At 48.6% G+C, this 18,252-nt stretch overlaps 2 protein-coding genes across 4 annotated transcripts in view; one reads left to right on the top strand and one right to left on the bottom strand.

The window, feature by feature from the left end:
• The window catches only part of KIAA0513 (KIAA0513 ortholog), a 52,641-nt gene extending 37,304 nt beyond the window's left edge, over window positions 1–15,337 (bottom strand). For both annotated transcript variants that reach the window (XM_057493142.1, XM_057493143.1), the window contains exon 1: window positions 15,194–15,337. The gene's annotated coding sequence lies outside the window, so the exon portion shown is untranslated. The remainder of the gene's footprint in view (window positions 1–15,193) is intronic.
• A 114-nt stretch (window positions 15,338–15,451) lies between these two features.
• Window positions 15,452–18,252, top strand: part of ZDHHC7 (zinc finger DHHC-type palmitoyltransferase 7) — a 29,882-nt gene continuing 27,081 nt past the window's right edge. Inside the window, exons 1-3 of one of the 2 annotated variants that reach the window (XM_036924155.2) lie at window positions 15,452–16,135; window positions 16,229–16,340; window positions 16,454–16,550. The gene's annotated coding sequence lies outside the window, so the exon portion shown is untranslated. The remainder of the gene's footprint in view (window positions 16,136–16,228; window positions 16,341–16,453; window positions 16,551–18,252) is intronic. The other variant, XM_036924154.2, reaches the window with a different exon arrangement.

Here is an 18,252-nt window from a genome sequence, read left to right as displayed (position 1 = left end):
GCCCCAGCCTCCCGGGGTTTTGTGGCAGCAGTGAGGAGAGCAGCAGAGGATCCCCAGATGCCTTATCTGGAGGGAGGGACCTTCCTTTCCAGCCGGAGGAGCTGTGGCCTGAGGGAGTGCAACACCCACTGGATTTCTGTCTCTCAGTCCTCCTCTTGCTTGGTGACAGATATGAGCTGAGGCACAGGACGAGTGTGGCAGGAGGAACGACGTCCCTGCTTTCTGACTGAAGGTCAGGGAGCAGATGTCCCTGGAACTGGACAGTAATGGGGAGACTGGAAAGGGGGAGGCACTCAGAAAAACCCATAAAGCTGTTTATGCGGTCCAGCCCTCACTGTGAGCTGCGCACGCACAGCACAGCTATAATCCGAAACAGTACACTGCAGACGCTGAGTGCTGGAGCCCAGGGAGGCCACTGCAAGGTCCCGCACTGGCCACGAGTGGCACGCGGGGCGGATCTGAAGAGCGCTGCGAAGGCTTTGAAAACTCAACTGACGCTGAGACCCACAGACAGCTGTAGGGACCTAGACTCTCACATTGGTTGAGCGCCTGCTTCAACAAAAGCAGCAACATTCTCCAGAGGATCCAAACAAGACCCAGAGCCCCAGAACCTTCAAATATTCAGGATCAATCCAAAATCACTCACTCGTTAACTTGCATGGGCACTAAGGTAAGGGAAAGACACTAAAAGGCACTGGAAAAAGATATTGGAAAGAAAACAAACTGCCTCTATTCACAGATGACATATTGTCTAAATAGAAAACACAAAGGAATTTCAAAAAAATCCCTAGGATGACTTTAGTAAAGTTGCAAGATCCAAGGTTAACACAAAATTCAATCACATTTCTGTATAGGAGCAATGAACATTTGGAAACCAAAGTTAAAAACTGAACAGCATTTACAATAACTCGAAAAAGTGAGTATTTTGGCGTGAACCTAACAAAACCATGTACGGTGTCTGTAAGCTGAAGCCCGCGCAACACTGAGGAAGGAAACCAAAGATGAGGAGAAACACGCTGCATCCAAGGACTGCGAGGCTCAACAGTGAGGGTGCCGATTCTCCCCAAACTGACCTGTAGCTGTCATGCGGTTCCTATTCCAACAGGACTTCTTTTAGTAGGTATGAACAAGCTTGTTCTAAAATTTATATGGAAAGACAAAGGAGCTCAAATAGCTAAGACTGTTTGGAAAGAGAATAACAGAGCTGGAAGATGGTATTTTCTCATTTTCAGACTTCCTATAATCGCTGTGGTAATCAAGGCAGAGTGGTGCTGGTGGGTGACAGACACGCAGATCAATGAGACAGGCTGAAGTCCAGAAATAGTCCCACACAAGGACAGCCAGCTGATTGCTGACAAAGACCTAAAGCAATTCAATGGAGCAATGATAGTCATTGCAACAACAAATGATTTTGAAACAACTAGACATCCCTGGGGAAATACAGATAAAAAGAACCTTACCTACACCTCACACCTTATAAAAAACTAGCTCAAGGGGATCACAGACCAAATGTAAAACATACAGCTGTAATATTTTTAGAATAAAACAAGGCAAAGAGCTCTTACACACAATATCCAGAGCCCTATGCATAAAAGAAAAAGTTGATATACTGGAATTCACAAAAACAAAAACTTCTGCTCAGTGAAAATATTGTTAAGAGGCTAAAAAGACAAGTTACAGACTGGGCAGAAAATATTTACAAATCACATATCCAACAGCGGACTTGTATCCAGAATATAGAAAGAACTCTCAAAACATAAGCAAGAAAACAAAGTTGACTTAACAATGAGAAGGACAGACACCTCACCAAAGATGATACAGATGGTAAGCACATGAACTGTTCACCATTATTAGCCATCAAGGAAAAGCAAATTAAAACCATGATGAGCTGTAATTACACATCTGTTAAAATGGCTAAATCAAAAATATTGATAATATTAAGTGTTGATGAGGATGCTGAGCTACTAGAACTCTAAATCATGGCTGATGGGAATGCAAAACAGTTCAGAAGTTTTGATTTTGTTTTTTTAATAAACTTCTTTATTTTGGAATAGTTTTAGATTTATAGAAAATGTACAAAGATAGTGCAGAATTCCCATATACCCCACATCCAGTGTTTCCGACTGTTATCATATACTAACGGTCTACTGGTCACTATTCATGAACCAATATCGATCCCTTCTCATTAAGTCTTACTTTATTCGTATTTCCTCGGTTTTTCCCTAACGTCCTGTCTCTGTCCCAGGATCTCACTTTAGTCATTATGTCTTCTTAGACTCCTCTGGGCTGTCACAGTTTCTCAGACTTTGTTTTTGATGACCTTGATAGTTCTGAGGAGTATTTGTCAGGTATTTTGTAGAATGTGCCTCAATTGAGATCTGATACTTTTTTCACAGTTAGACCAGGGTTATGGGTTTTGGTAGAGTGCCCTACTCCTCACATCATATCAAAGGCTTGCATGTCAACAGGACTTCCCCGTGTTGACATTGATCACCTGGCTGGGTTGTGGTTACCTGGCTGTGAAGCACTTTTCTGTTAATCTCTCCTTCCACTCTTTGCTCTTTAGAAGACGGCAATATGGGCAGCCTCCTTAGGGAGTTGGGACTAGACCGCCTCCTTCAGGATGCAGTACCTATAGACTTTATTGGGAATCCTTCTGCATGGGAGGTTAGGGGAAGTTTCTTCTGAAGGTAAACATACTTATCACGCAACTCAGAAACCCCCTCCTACATCCATAGACAAGAGAAATGAAAACAGGTTCACGTAAAAATCTGTACAAAAATGTTCCTATCAACTCTTCAACAGATGAATGAATGAACAACTATGGTGTACTCATGCTACAGTCTACATCTCAGCAATAAAACCCTATTCTACATAATGTAGAAGGGGAGTCTAAAACACATTATGTTGAGAAAAAGAAACCATTCTCTGAAGTTCACCGATGGCATGATTCCATGTGTAAGACATGCTCCACAGGGGGACGGGTGGTGGCCAGCTGTTAGGAGTGGGCAGGGCGTGGCCACAAGGGAGATTTGCAGGGATGGAGAACATGCTTTCTTTCTTAAGAGAATGCAGCAGTGGTTACACAAATCTATGTATGTTTTAAAATTCATAGACTTCTACTCCAAGAAAAGGTCAATTTTACTGTTACATTAATTAAAAAAAAAAAAAAAAAGAGGTGAAAGCAGCCACCCAAGTCCCCAGAACACAGTAGATGGAAGTTTCCTTCAATACAAAAAGCAGGGCCCTGGGCCCCATACTCCTCAGCTGCATGGCTGACATTCACCTGTCACCCAGCCTCGTGTGTGCCCTACAGGTTTTGATTTGGCAATAAGTGTGTTCACATTTCGCCCATTTGGAGCTACACACCCTTTCTGAGAGCAAGCTCTGAATGTGGGTCCTTCGGGAAAATGGGGTGACCACACCGTCCCCTCAATCTCTGCCACCAGCTGGCCTTAATGGACAGCAAGCGCCTGCCAGGGGGCAGCCGGTCTCTGCAGTGTCCTCACCAACACTTTCCCGGGGAAAGGAATTATTTGTGCATAAGGACAATGGAAACAGTCAAGGACTGGGTAGGTGGAGTGGCTAGAAATGATCACGGCGGAGCAGGGGCTCCACGGGGTAAGTGCTCCCGTTCCTGGCACCAGGGCCGAGCCTCAGGTGTGGGGACAGCAGGCAAGCCAGGCTCTCCGGTACCGGAGCCCCTGGTGTTCCGAGGGATGTTGATCCTCTGCCTGCATGGAGGAAGCATTCTGCATCAGGTCGGATGTGTTTAAAACCAAACGGGTAAGAACCTGCTAGGAGAACGGCCACGTCTTACAGGCGAGGCCACACGGTGGAGAGACACAACACCCGGGAAGATTTAACAAGAAAAGCTCCGAGAAACGACCCCTGCCAGATTCTCTACGTTGAGTCAGAAGCAGCCACAGCCCAGAGTAAGTGCAGGACAGCTGAAAGCAGCCCCGCGCCTGAGCAGCTGGAGCAGAGCGGCGGCAGGTCCAGGGGCCCAGCCTGCCCCCGCGGGCATGGGGAGCTGGCTCCTGCCCACGGCATGTCCTCCCGGACCCCTCCGCAGGCGCCTCGCCCCAAGGAGCTCGGCCATGGGCCCGAGGCATGTGCTTACCTTTGTAACAGCACTAAGGTCCACATAAGGCATCTCGGGCAATTAAACGTCGCCTCAGTGGGCTCAGGGCAGAACCCAAGCAAAGAAAAGAATACTGAACGGCCCACAGGTTGCTCGGTGCAGCTCTCTGGTCCCTGCGGCTGTGGGGAAGGGGCCGCCCAGCCGCAGCCTGACCCAAACCTCTGCCGGTCGTTGGCCCATCTCTGCACCAAGGGCCTGGGGCTGAAGAAAACGGGGCACCAGGGCTCAGGAAGACCACAGGGTGATGGCCCCGATCCCTCCGCCAGGACTGCAAATGAGGATGCCCACCTCTGGGCTGCCACTTCCACGGTTTGTTCTGAGAGTTTTTTCCTAGACTGACTGACCTCCAGCTTCCCCACTGCTGCCCCGTTATTGAAAAAAATGTGAGTATCTTCCTAAAACCCCATTCCAGAGCCTCAATCTTAACATAAAAAAATAAAAAATGCCTTTTGGACTCAGAATTCCCCGAAACATGACATGGAGGAAAGAAAGTGTGACCTCACCGAGTGCTTGGCTCTGGTGACAGGGCTTCATAAATCCTATAAAGCGGTCCACGTGTGCAGTGAGGTCTTCTTATCAAGCATTTAAAGGAGTTTATAGCACCCATTACAGAAGCTATATAAAATCAATTTCTAAAATTTTTCTCCCCTTGCAAATTCATATTTGAATAAAAGGATGGCATTTTGGGGCATCTCAAAATACTCACTGCTCCCACCTGTCACGTACCTGCGAGATGCTCTGTCCCACCTGAGTGCTGCATGCTTCCTGGTGTCACCAAAGCCACTGCCGCCTGCTGCCGCTTCAGCTAATGACACTGGTGTGAGAAGGCCAGGTGTGCATAGGCTTCTCTTTTCATAATGCTGGCTGTTACTGTTATTTGATACTTATTAATAATTCAATGATAATTACAGCTAACATTCAACGTATGCTTACGACACACAGGACACTGAGCTGATGGTCTATACCGATAACCTGATTCAATTCTCCCGCAGCCTAGGAGCTAGGTCTAGTACTATCCCCATTTTATGGCTGAAGTAACTTTAAGGCTTAGAAAGGTGAAACGGCTGTCCGGAGCCAGAGAGCTAACATGGGAGAGTCTAGATAAGTCCAGGAAGAGTCTCCACAGCCTTGTTGTAAGGCAAACAGCAACCGTGTCGATTTGGGGTTTGGATAGGAACACTCCATCCGGCCGTGGAGGACTGGTGTGGATGGGCGCTCCCTTGGCAATCTCTAGCGAGAAGACTCAGCCATAGGGCTTCCCGCTTGGAAGGGGCGCGGGCATTGTCTGATTTAGCAACTTGAAGTTTATTCCGAAGCAGTCAAAGGTTTCTAATTCCTGCGTCAGTAGAGATTGTCAAACAAGGAAGACTTGGTACTTTTCACCTACAAATGCTAGGTTTTCACAGAAGTTACTCAGTGCCTAAAGGAAAAACCTGAATACTTTAAAAACAATAAAATAATAAAGAAGATGCTTGCAAAGAGTAGGAACAAAACAGTTATGCACTAAGTAATTCTCAACTCTGTTTTACTCAAATAAAATCCCAAGATGTTAGGGTTAGGTGAGACTTGAGGTTTCTGGAAATGGCGGGGGACTGGCAGACAGGGCCGGGGGAGGGAAGTTCAAGGGAAGGGCACAGGCTCCTGGAAGCAGTTTTAGGATGGAAAATTGAGACCCAGAGCCAACCAGTGACAGGGTGGCGTCAAGTCAGCAAAGCAGCACAGTGGTTCGTGAGCTGCATCTAGAACCCACTCCCTGCCCACGTCAACAACTGGGTAAAACAGAGCCCAGGGCCACTGCAGGGCCACCCCTGCCCCCGGACTGGTTTGCTCAGTGCAGAGTGCTGGAACTCTAGCACCCTGAGGCCACAGAGCACAGCACCTGCTTCTCTGCTTCTCTGATGGGGGCAGGGCCGTGTGGCTGGAGAAGCTCAGTTACTCTGCAGAGCTCAGGGCATCTGTTTGACAAGCACTTCTGAAGCCCCTACCCACTACTGAGAACTGCGGTAAGTCCTGGGGAGCCAAAGGTGAAAGGGCATGTGCCTTCCTTTCCCGAGCACAACCTGGGGAGAGGTACATGTAAGTAAATGACGACAGTAACATGACAGGTGTCACAATTCCAAGATCCAGATGTTAACAGGAGGTCAGGAGGAAGAACACTCAATGCTGCCAGGGGGTACTTTAAAAACTGCATTCTTCGGGTCACATCTGGTAGGAGCCTGGCGGTCAGACAAGAGAAGGAAGTCCAGAGACAATGGTGAAAAGCAGCAGGCGAGAGGCCGCAGACACCCCCAGCCCACAGCCAGGGCAGAATTGCTCAGACCTAGCTGGACAGTCAGGAAAGATAAAAAACATTGCCAAGGTACGCACAGCTGCAGCTTATATTTGCAACATAGGCCCCAAACCTTAAAATCGAAAAATATATGCTCAATCACTTTCTTACCCATAATAATATGGGAACTGAATTCTCTAATTTTGGGGGGCCTTATGATATACAATAAGAATTAAAACACATGTCATCCTGCACTCCATTCCTGCATGCAAGGGGAAAGAAATAGGCTTCTGCTGTTGCTTTGCTTAGAGGGTATCTAAATAGCTATCAAGGGCTGCTGAAAGTGTATTGATCCAGGCGCTCCAGGTACAGGCTTCTCCAGATGTCTTCTCCACAGAATTCTAATTCATTGTGTAAAAGCGAAGCCAATTTTCTTTCATCCCAAATGCTTTAGCTGGAGGCAGCTCCCTTTCCATCTATCCTTTTAGAAAAATAAATGATAAGTAGGGGTGGGTTTAATCTGAAAGGGAAGGGAATGAAAACTGGAGCCTGCACAGAACCTGTCAAGTTGCCAGAGACAAAGAACCTTCCTGCCCTTACCAGAAGCAATTCAGAAATGCAACAAACGGGGAGTCACGTGGATCTAAGATCTAAGGATCTTCAAAGCTGCGCTATCCACATCCAGACTGGATCATTCTTCGAAGTGACAGCCATCCTGTGTGCACACGGCAGGATGTTTATTTTAGCACATCACTGGCCTCTACCCCGGATGGCGGTTGCTCCCCCAAGTCCTAACAACCAAGAATGTCTCCAAGCTTTGCCCCAGTTGAAAACCCCTGATCTATATTAACTCCAGCTACAATGCCAAAAACATCTCAACCTCCTTAACAGCTTCATTGAAAACTCTTCTCTCTTTAGTATCACTGTATCCCAAAAATAAATTTAAAAAAAAGTGATCATGATGGACTTTTGATAATGCTTATGTCCCCATATGACACAGTTAACATGTTTGGCCACTTGTGCAACTGAAGTCTCTGATTCAAACAGGTCTCCTGCAGTGACCCTCAACTGCCTTTAGAGCAGTAAGAGGACGGTTGTGTGTTCCATTTATTTGGTCATATGTTAATTTGATCATTTGACAAATATTATCAAGCATTTACGGCATGACAGGCGTTTTCCAGATAAATAAAACAAGCAAAAGCCCAGCCCTCAGGGAGCCTATGTTCTGGTCAGAGAACAAAGAGGTGAACAAAGAAATCATAGTTCATCATAAATGCTGTGAATAGAAGTAGAAATGAGTTAGAGCTGCACTGTCCAATATGGTAGCCACTTGCCACACGTGGCTACTAAGCCCACGAAACGTGGCTCGTTCAAATTGAGAAGTTCCAACTGCATTGTATTTCAGACATGGTGCAAAACGTGAATGTAAAATGTCTTATTAATGATTTTTCTACTGATCAGATGTGGAAATAACAGTATCTTGGAGATACAGGGTTAAATAAAATCTGCTATCAAAATCGTTTTTGCCTGATGCCTTTACTTGTTTGGTGGGGCTGGTAGAAACTTAAGATTACGTATGTGGCTCACCCTGTATTTCTACTGGGCAGCGTGGGGCTGGAAAAACCAGAGGGAGGCGGGAGCCTGAGAGACCAGGGAAGGTCACTCCACAGTCTGGAGGGCAAGCACCCCAGCCTGGGGGAACAGCAAATTCACAGGGGGCAATAATGAGGCAGGGTTGCTCAGTGGGGGAGGCAAAGGGAGGGACGGAAGATGCCAAGGACCACAGGGCTACAGGCTGAGCACTAGGTAGGGGCCTGGGGGCCAAACCAAGGAGATGGGATGTCACCCCGAGGGCAATGGGAGGGCACGGGAGGGTTTGCATCAGGGGGCTGCTGTGCCCGATTTAGGTTTTGCGAAGATGCTGCATCGGATGGCTGTGTGAGGAGAGGCCTGGCACACAAGCAAGAGCGCGAGCAGGGCCACCAGGCAGGAGGCGCCCACCCCGTGAGCCCTCAGCGTGTTGGCTACTCCGGGGCACCTGGTGGGGTTACTACAAGAGGCGGAGAGATGAAGCCGGAGATGCTACTTCTTTCCCGGCACAGAGGAGTTGTGGTAATTCCCCTGCCATTACCACGTTGATTTTGCACACTACCTCTTTCCTCCACAAGAGCAGATAAACGGAGTGTTGTTTCACGATCCAGATGGAGCCTTGGGATCTAGGAGCGGTCCTGTGGCTTAGAGCAGTTCAGCGGCCTGCCTCCTCCCGGAGGGCGTGTGACTGCTTCCCTCTGCCGGCTGGTTTCCTGGTTCCCACCCCCCACCACACTAAAAACCAGGGCAGGGGCCTGAGGTCTGTCCTTTTGATTTCATTTAATTCTATTCTATGAACTCAAATGATTTGGTTTTCTTCTCTCATGAGGACTTCACCCCTTTTCATCTGGCCCTATTTTATATTTGGGGAACCCCCCCACCCAAATCCCCGATCTCAGGGATGTCAGCTGAACAGCAGCCTTCCAAACTCATTTCCTCTGGCATTTTCCCCCTGCTCCACTGCTTCCAGATTCTCATTTCCCCCCAGCTCATCCGTCATTATCACCACTGGTGAGTCACTGGCTCTGAGTCATGCCTGGCTGAGACGCAAAGGCCAGGAAAATGCCTCAACACACCTAGCTAGCAAAAGATGTCCCCGAGGAATGTGGTCTGCACCTAGGCCCCTGCCTTCCTAAGTGGATTCAGTAGTTAACAGGAAAAAGAATTGCCTTTTCTCTCTCATTTCCCTCCAATTTTGCCATTGCTCTCTGCATTTGATCGAGATTATTCCTGTGGTGGAATGAGTCTTGGTCATTCATTTTGGCCTTTCAGATGCAGAGAAATGGTTCTGGGATGAGCCCAGAAACCCCGCGAGGATGGAAGCAGGTGTTCCTCAGGGGAGATGCCTCCTCTACTGTGCAGCACAGGCCTCCCCCGCATATGCTGCACGTGGATCACCCTTCCTTTGGAGAGCCACGAAGGCGCCCTTTCACACAGGGACCACCAAACTGAACATCCGAGGAAGGACGAGAGGTGGCCCAGACCAGGGGGGACTGGGGAGACAGCAAATGAATGTCACATGGCACCTGGACTGGATCCTGGAACAGACCAGATAAGCTGCCTGGATCTGTGTGCCAATCCTGTCCTCAGAAGCTGTGTGCCAGGAGGCAGATCACTCTGCCTCGCAAGCCTCGGAGTTCTCATCCGTGAAATGGGCATGGTGATGACGGCCGCCTCTGCACTGAAGTAACAGTCCCCACAGAGCGCTCGGCACAGTGGTGGGTGTGCCAGCGCAAACCCAATAAAGGTGAATGGAACACTTTATGGCCAGGGGCAACCTGAGCAGCCCCTCCCGGCTGTCTCCGGGGCGCTCTGCGCTTGCCTCTGTGTCAGGACTTAACCCTGCAGTTAGAGCAACTGGGCTCTGAAGACCACCCCAGAAATAAAGGCACTTGCCCCACACTCTTGTCTCAAAGCCCCAGGTATTACCATTACAGACCCACGTTTTTCTAAGCACCTTCTTTCCAAATATAAAACTCTTGGCAGAGGTACTGTCGTCAGCTCTGAACACATGGAAACAAGTAGCTTATCGGGTCCCCACAGAAAGGGGTTCTGAAAGGCAGGAGGAAGAGTGGAAAGTGGGGATGGAAGCACAGCCCTCGGGGACATTAAGGGACATCAGAGCTCTGGAAGGACATACAAGCGACTGGCAGTGATGGGTGCCAAGCAGGGGATTGGGAAGCCGGAGGGGGACAGGGAAGGCAGAGGCAGAAACTATTTTTCACTGGACAGCCCTTTGTATCATTTGAATTTTGTACCATCTGCATGTATTACCTAGTAAAAAAAACTGCTTAAATTAAGTAAGGGATAAAATATTGGGTATCCAGGTAAGACAAAATCAGAAATAATAAAGTCTCTGAAGGCAGAGGTGCATTTCAGATATTTTGCTGGCAGTCTGCCCTTCTCTAGCCCCCTTTTGCCCCCAAAACCTCCCAAATGAGAGCAGTTTCTCTGTGACTCCTGGGCGACTCGTTCTCGGAACATTAGCCATCCTGTTTCAGGGTCAAAATCTGAGACACTGCAAACCAGAGCTCTCAAAATCCAGTGAAAAATCCCTTCTGGATCACTGGATGAACTCAAGGGAAAATGCAATTTCTCCTAATGTGACAGCCTCCCTCAAAGCTGGCCATGAGGTCAGATCCTGGAGGGTCATGTTCAGCTGCACACTCATCTCACTGTTGGACATCAGTGGGCTCCTCCTCCAGTACTAGGATGCGGTGAAGCAGAACGTCAAGGAAGGAAATAATCCCTCCAGGGCTCTGCAGAGCCACCAAGAAATCCTGCATCCTATCCTGGCTTGAGCCACTAGTAGCACCTGCCATCAGCAGGCAGGGAAGAGGCATGGAGGCCACAAGCTTTGCAATCAAGTCAGGAGATTCATCCAGACCTGCACAACCTTGGACAAGTCACTCAATTGCTAGGATCCTCACCTGTGACACAGATCACCCCTTACCTTGCAAGTTGTAAAGATCATGGAGGCTTTATTGTCCCTAAAAAGAATCCAGCATGGAGATTGTCCCTAAAAAGAATCTCCATTGTCCCTAAAAAGAATCCAGCACCTTCTGCCAGTTTTCCATTTAAAATGTCATTGGATCTTGAGGTTAGAAGGTCATTATGCATTAAATTGTCCCCCTAAAAAGATGCATTGAAGCCCTAAACCCTGGAACTGGAATGTGATCTTATTTGGAAATAGGGTCTTTGCAGATGTAATCGGTTCAATTAAGATAAAGTCACAATGGAATAAGGAGAGCCCTAAATCCAATTTGCCTGGTGTCCTTATGAGAAGAGAAGAAGCAGTAAAACACACAGAGAAGATAATGTGAAAACAGGGTGAAGGTGGCCAGGTGACCACAAAGACAGAGATGGGGGTGACACAGCTGCAAGCTAAGGTCAAGGGCTGCTGGAAACCACCAGAGGCTGGGAGAGGCATGAACAGATCCTCACCGAGAACCCTTAGGAACAAACCAACCTGCCAACGCCTTGAACTGAGACTTTGGGTCATCAGGACTATGAGAGAATAAATACCTGTTTTAAGCTCCCCACTTTGTGGTACTTTGTTATAGTAGCCACAGAAACTCATACAGGTTTTATTATCTAGTGTTTGAATTCTCTCACCCAACAGTCAGCTAGCCAGCCTATGTTTATCTCTTGTAAAAGAAAACTAATTTAGTATGTACCAAGGCAACAATCCTCCCATCTTTAAAAAGATCTGCATAAAAGCCATTCATTCAACAAACATTTATTGAGCACCTACGATAAGCCAGGCACTCTTTGGGGCACTATTGATTCAGTGGTAAATGGGTGGCAGACAATAAAAGCATTCACAAATAAGGTCACTTCTGATACCGTTATGAAGAAAATGAAACGTTGTAATATGATGGAGTGGGTTGGGGACCAGGAAGAAACTATTTTGATTGTTAGGGAAGATCTTACTAAGGATGTGGTGTCAGGGCAGTGACTTTAATGACTGGGAGCCAGCCACCCTTAAGTCTAGCAGGAGAAACAACCAGTGCAAAGGCCCTGAGGCAGACGGAGTTAGACATGCTCAAGGCGTGGAAAGGAAGGTGGGACTTTTGTAAGTAAGAGGTGGTAACTGATGAAGCTGGAGAAACCTACAAGGTCAGTTGGAACTTATGGCCACCATGGGATGGCTACAGACTAAGGCAAGAAAAAGAAGTCTGAATTTGATCCCAAGAGCATGGGGAAGCCAATAGGGAGATACATGATTTGACTCTAGTTTTAAAAAGATTATTCTGGGATAATAAAGTCCTTAAAACTGAAGTCTTTCTAACCATATCTTTTGCCCTTTTGTTCTTGGGCCTCTACAGAACAAGGCTAATAAATGACAGCCCTGCACCTTCTGTGACCATGGCTCCCAAGACTCAGGCTTCCCCCGCTCTCAGTCATTCACCACTGCAGCAGTTTCCCCGTGGATATGCTTGATTTTTTTCTGTCCTTCATTACACATGATGTCCAGTAAAGAACGAACATTCTTGGCATGGAGTAGACTGCAACTGTCACTTTTTCCTTTCAGATCTATATACCTGATGTACCCCAAGATTGCCTGGCTTTTAGTTATGTTTTGTCCCATTGACCTGCTGAAACAAATCTCAAATAACATCCCCCAGCAGTCCTTTCCTCAGATCTAGATGGTTAGATCTAGAAAATTAGATTAAAGCTTGTTCTTCCCTAATGAGGACAACTGTGCCCATTTAAAAATAAAAACACCACTATCAACTGAACAATGCCACATATAAAATACTGGATAAAATAAACAAAAAGACTGGGTCAGCAGCTGAAGTTTCACCACCACTACGTTTCTCTCCCAGGTGGAGGGCAAGGAAGACTATCACGGCACGTTTCCCTAGAATTGCCTTGTTCTCTTGCATCACACAGCTGAAGACACCTAGACTATTTGGAAACACTGAGCACTTGGGCAAGACACTCCTTTGCAGTCAGACTTCCTACTAGATTTCTCAGTTACAAACAAATCTGAGCAGACGCAGACTCTCTCAAGCTCTGGGCAGGGGAAGTGGTGAAGGTGCAGTGAGCCTGCGAGCTAGGCTGACTTACTGAGCAGGGCGAGTGGTGGGAGAGCAGGATCCTCTGCCAGGGGAGGCGGGAAGCCCTGCTGCCCTCCAATGTGCTGCACCCGGCCCCAGTCCTTCTACACCCCAGTGCTCAGGGCAGGGGAGGGCTACTGCACTTGGCGTCTGGTGGCCGGGTTTAACGCTTTGCTTTGCCCCCTAGTAGCTAAGGGACCTCGGGCAAGTCACCTGGCCTCAGTTTCCTCATCTGTGATGTGAGAATGGTAACACCGCCACCTACCATTCCAAGTTGACTGGGAAGATGCATTAGGACTTGGCGAGTGAAAGCCCTCCCTAACTCCACTCCGCCCAGTAAAGCAGGGGTTATTCTTGGCAACGGGATTGTACTCCTCCCTTTGCATTATCTTCCCTGCAGCTGCTGCCTTCTCATGACTTTGTGCGTTTTTATCTTCCCAGGCTGCTCTTGATGTTTCTTTTAAACTGGTTTTCTTTTCTGAGGGAGGGGGCAGAGAGGGACATGTAGCATGACTTATCCCATCCTAAACTTTTATTTCCTAGAGATTGTCCTAAAAGAGGTCCCTTCTGAGTCATTTGGGGGTCACAATTTACCTCTGAAGAACCCAACTGTCATAAAAAGAGAACCGGTGGTGTCCACTTTCTGGAATGCTGTCCAAATTATTTAAGGTTTGTGACTTAGGTCAGTGAGCAGCTTTTCCTCTTCTTTAGCTGTTACATTCACAAATGATACAAACTACCTTCATACTGACACATGCCATACACAAGACAAACATGTGAAAAACATGGGAATGTATTCCAGAACCATGAGAGACTAGAGATGATGGCTGATCACTAAGAGAGCCTATCTGTGAGTCCTCAGCCATCTTCGTTTCTTTAATAGAAAAAGAGAACCTCAGGAGTCAACTTTTTCATTGTGAGCCGGTCTCTCAATAGACTATGGCCCTGTGCTTCAAATGCGCAAGCAGTCCTATTTCTGAACAAAGTGTTAATAAAAACGAGTGGAGCGGAAGGGAGAGACTGAACGATGGGAGAACATACACTCCCAGACAATGGAGTAAAGACTTGGTAGGTGCACTCCGTTGAAACACAACTGAAATCTTTTTTTCCCCTTTGTTTAATTCAATGACAAACACCTTGGCTGCTCTAATTTAGGCTTAGGGAGAGGGTGCCTCTAATCAAATGAATCTGAAACATTAGTGTTAAGTGGCAATGGTCTGGCTAAAGCAGCCTGGTCCCTGACAGCTGTCAGCCTGCCTCTAACACTGACTCACTACAAGACAACCTCCACGTCAGGGCGCCTCACCTGTGCCAGCTCAGAGGCCAGTTCCTGCTCAGCCTGCAGGTCGACACCCTGGCCTCACACTTAACCAGAGTTAAAGGAGTTAGCCAGAGCCCAATGCAAAGTCCTTCTCCCAAATCTAGTCAACGTGCAACTTGGGGAGCACAAACCCCGTGCAAGGGGGAAAACGCACTCAGCTCCAAGACTGCATCCTGTCCTTTCAAAGCCCCTGCTCACTGGTTCAGTCCACCCTGACCCAGGGCTTCGAACTGCGTCTGTGCCTCTGTGCCCTCTGCAAACCTCCTCTTTGCTCCGTGAGCTGTCGGGAGGGGGGACCCGGGAAGGCGCAGGCAGGCTGACGGGGCGGGCACCCCGTACAGAGCCCCTTCTCCTTGTCCCCACATCTCACCGGTCGGCCACCCCAAGAGCAGAAGCAGACTTAAAACTGAACACACACAGGCGACTTGGCCGATGTCTTTTCATCCTGGTCCGAAGCACCCCTCCCCAGCATCCCTTCCAGGAATCGGGTTCTTCTTCCCCCCAGGATTGAGCCCCAGTGCCATCCCAAAGCCACCTGGGGACACCATCTGCCACCGGGGAGCGGAGCCACCTTGTCCACGTCCCCCCAGGTACTGCACCGCTCCCCACGCCGCGGGCTCTGGGCTCCCTCACCGCCAGCGCGCGGCCCCTGCAGACGCCACCCAGGTCCCCAGCCCTGGTCCCGCGCCCTCCCGCGACCCCTTCCTCCACCCCCGTGGCCCACCCCGCCCGCTCTCCGAGACCCCCGCGCCGCCGGAGAGCCCGGGGCGCGCCCTCCTCTCGGACGCCGGCGGGGCCCCGCTCACCACGTCGGGCGCCCAGGCAGCCGGCGGGCGGGCGGGCGCCGTCCAGTTCCGACCTGCTGCCACTGCGCCGGCCCCAGAGCCGGGTCCTTCCGAGGCGCCCCGGGCGAGCTGTCAGTCAGCTGGCCGTGCCCGCCCCCGCCCCGCGCCCGTCTGCGCAGGCGCGGGGAGGGGCAGGAGGCGGGTGTCACGTGACGGCGCCGGCGCTCCGCTTCGGCGAGTCGGCGGCGTCTCGGCCAGCACCCCGGGCACCGGACCCCTACGCTCGGGGCCGCCCGGGGGGCCGCTTTACGGAAGGTGTTGCTCAAAATGAGGGTGTCTTGCCGACTGGGAAGGGCTGGGTGGGACGGGCCGCTCTGCGGGCGAAGGAGTGGGTTACCGCGCCGCGGGGGCCGGCGGGGGGCTGGGTGTCGTCCCTGCGTGGTGCCCACACCTGTCAACAGCGACGCCGTCTCCCGCCCGCCAGAGACGGGCGAGGCCAGCTTTAGCGAGCACGCTTTAAAGTAGGTCAGGCAAGGATGCCTGGCACGGAAGGATGCCTGGCACGGAAGGGCAATTTGGGGCCGACTTATTTTTTGGAATGGCCACTTAAAAACTGACAGACATCACCTCAGCTGTTCAGAAGTTCCGGGCCAGTCTGCATCTTTAAAGCAAATACAATAAACGCAACTTGCAGGCCCTTCAGTGTCAGTTTTTTCCACATCTATTCAATTAAAAAGTAGAAGGTAAACAATAGAAGTGTCTCTTATGGAAATTTTTTAAGTTCCCCAGGAAGTAACTATAGAAGCATAAATTGACACTCCTTTCCAATAATTATGTCAAGCTTGGTTCCCAAACCTAGTGAAATAGAGAATCTGACTCCAGAGTGTGGGCTCTTGAAACCTCGGATTCTTCAAAGACATTACCCAGGCTACATTGCAGAGCTGTAGCGTGCCTTCTGTGGCGGTATGTATGAAATAATGAAACCCTATCTTTAAATAAATTCAATAGTATCTGAAACAGGGCTGAATGTCAATTTTAGAAAAGTGTTCTCTGAAGTCCTAGTTCTGACACTTAAGGAGAAAAGACCACATGGATTGATGACCGAGGGTATTTCCTGTGCCCCACGTGTGGAACTGATGGTCCCCGACAAGAGGACCTGCTGAACTTGGTAAGACCTGCTTGGAAAAGCTGGAGGGAACAACACGCAGCAAAAAAGCTGGGAGCTGCAGCCCCACAAGGGTTGGGGCCTTCGGTGCCATAGATGCTTCTGGTCCATTCCAGGTCCGTTTGACCAGCTCGGTTTGGCCATCGCTGACGAGAAGCTGGATCTCTGGGGGTTCCAAGCTTGGTGTGAATTCAGGAAGGAAAAGAATATAAGGTAGTTTTCATTCCTGTTGGGGACACAGGTGGGCATGTCATTGGTCCCTGTGAGGTTCTGCCTTGTGTCCGGCAGAATAGAAGCTTGTCTTACTAACTTTGTGGGAACAGAGGAAGATCAGATATGAGGCTGGAGGAAGTCCTCTCCTGGGTGAGTGAGTGGACCTGGCATAAGGTATGGACTTGTGCAGTCCTGCCCTGACTCTGGCAATACCCACTGTGCAGGAAAATTGGAAAATGTGATCTCATTCAGGGTCAGATTCCATTTGGGGGAAATATCATTTCTTCTCAAGAGGTTCATATGGATCCTCTCTCCATACCTCATAAAACTGATGACCTTATCAGAAGGTTGGAGAGAGGCAGATGACATGACCATTTAAAAAAGGAGAAAGTTCTGCAAACCATAGACCAGTGAACTTGACATTGGGCCTGGGAAATATTCAGGATACATTACTCAAAAAATATTTGTGACGCCTCAGAAGCATCCATGACGAAGACCCAGTCATGTTAGGTTAGCTGTGCATCTTCTGTGAAATGTACAGACTGGTAACTCAAGGAGATACAGTTGAAATGGTGTATTTGAACCTGGAGGGTATATTTACCAGGATTCTTTCAGATCTCATTTTAAGTAACAATTCAAATGGGTTTTTGTGAAAAGGGAATATATTGGTTCACCTAACTGCAATTCTAGGGTTGGTCAAGCAGGATCCAGGGGTGCAAATGATGTCATCAGAACTTGGTCTCTCTCTCTCTCTCTCTCTCTCTCCTACTTGACTGTTTCCCTCTCAGCTGGCTTCAATTCTCAGATTAGGTGCTTTTTATAGAGTGGTATCTCCCCCCAACAGGTTTATATTCTCTCAGTGTAGCAACCCTAATGGAAAAAAGGATTCTCTTCCTCAGTATTTCCAGCAAAAGTCCCAGGATTTGGTCTGAATGGACCAATATCACTTGTGTGCTCATCCCCTGAACCAACCTGAGGCCAGGCTGTTGGCATAACTGGATTGGCCACATCTGGACAGGAATGAAAAGCAGCCTCACCCAGCTACTTGGGTGGAGAGCAAGGGAAGGGTGGGTCCCCACAGGAAACTGAAGGGCTCTTGCCAGGAGAATGGGGGATAGATTCTGGGAAGGCAAGAGAACACAACAAATATCCAGGACAAAGAATTTGCTAAGCTATCATGTGAAGCTGTGTAAAGGGCATGAAGAAAACATGGGAGAAATAGGAAATTTATTCAATGGCTGAATCAATATGCAAAAATACTTTGATTGGAGGATGATTCCAAAAAACAATTATAGTATACATGAGAAGCCAGGTGATGTGACTCAGCACCAGTTCTGTTTCTGGTTGACCACCATGCCCCCCTCCCTCTATGAAACATGTTGCCACAGATGCAGTGGCTTAAAACAACACAAATTTTTGATCTTACAGTTCTGGAGCTCAAGTCCAAAAATCAAGGTGTCGGCAGGGCTGCATTCCTTCTGGAGGTTACGGTTTTCCTTGCCTTTTCCTGCTTTTTTTTTAAGCTGCCTGCATTCTTTGGCCTGGCGCCCCTTTGGGCATCTTTCAAGGCAGTCTCCTTTACTCTGGAATAGTTCTCACCTTTTCTCTGTCCTGCAAGACACTGATACATATTTAGAGTACAGGCTGGTTGTTTACCATTTTAAAATTGAAATATAGTTTATATACAATACTATAATATCCT

Source organism: Manis pentadactyla, chromosome 15 (assembly GCF_030020395.1).
Source record: "Manis pentadactyla isolate mManPen7 chromosome 15, mManPen7.hap1, whole genome shotgun sequence".
NCBI lineage: Eukaryota > Metazoa > Chordata > Mammalia > Pholidota > Manidae > Manis > Manis pentadactyla.
Note: the sequence above shows the minus strand (reverse complement) of the source record. Positions and strands in the feature narration are given on the sequence as shown.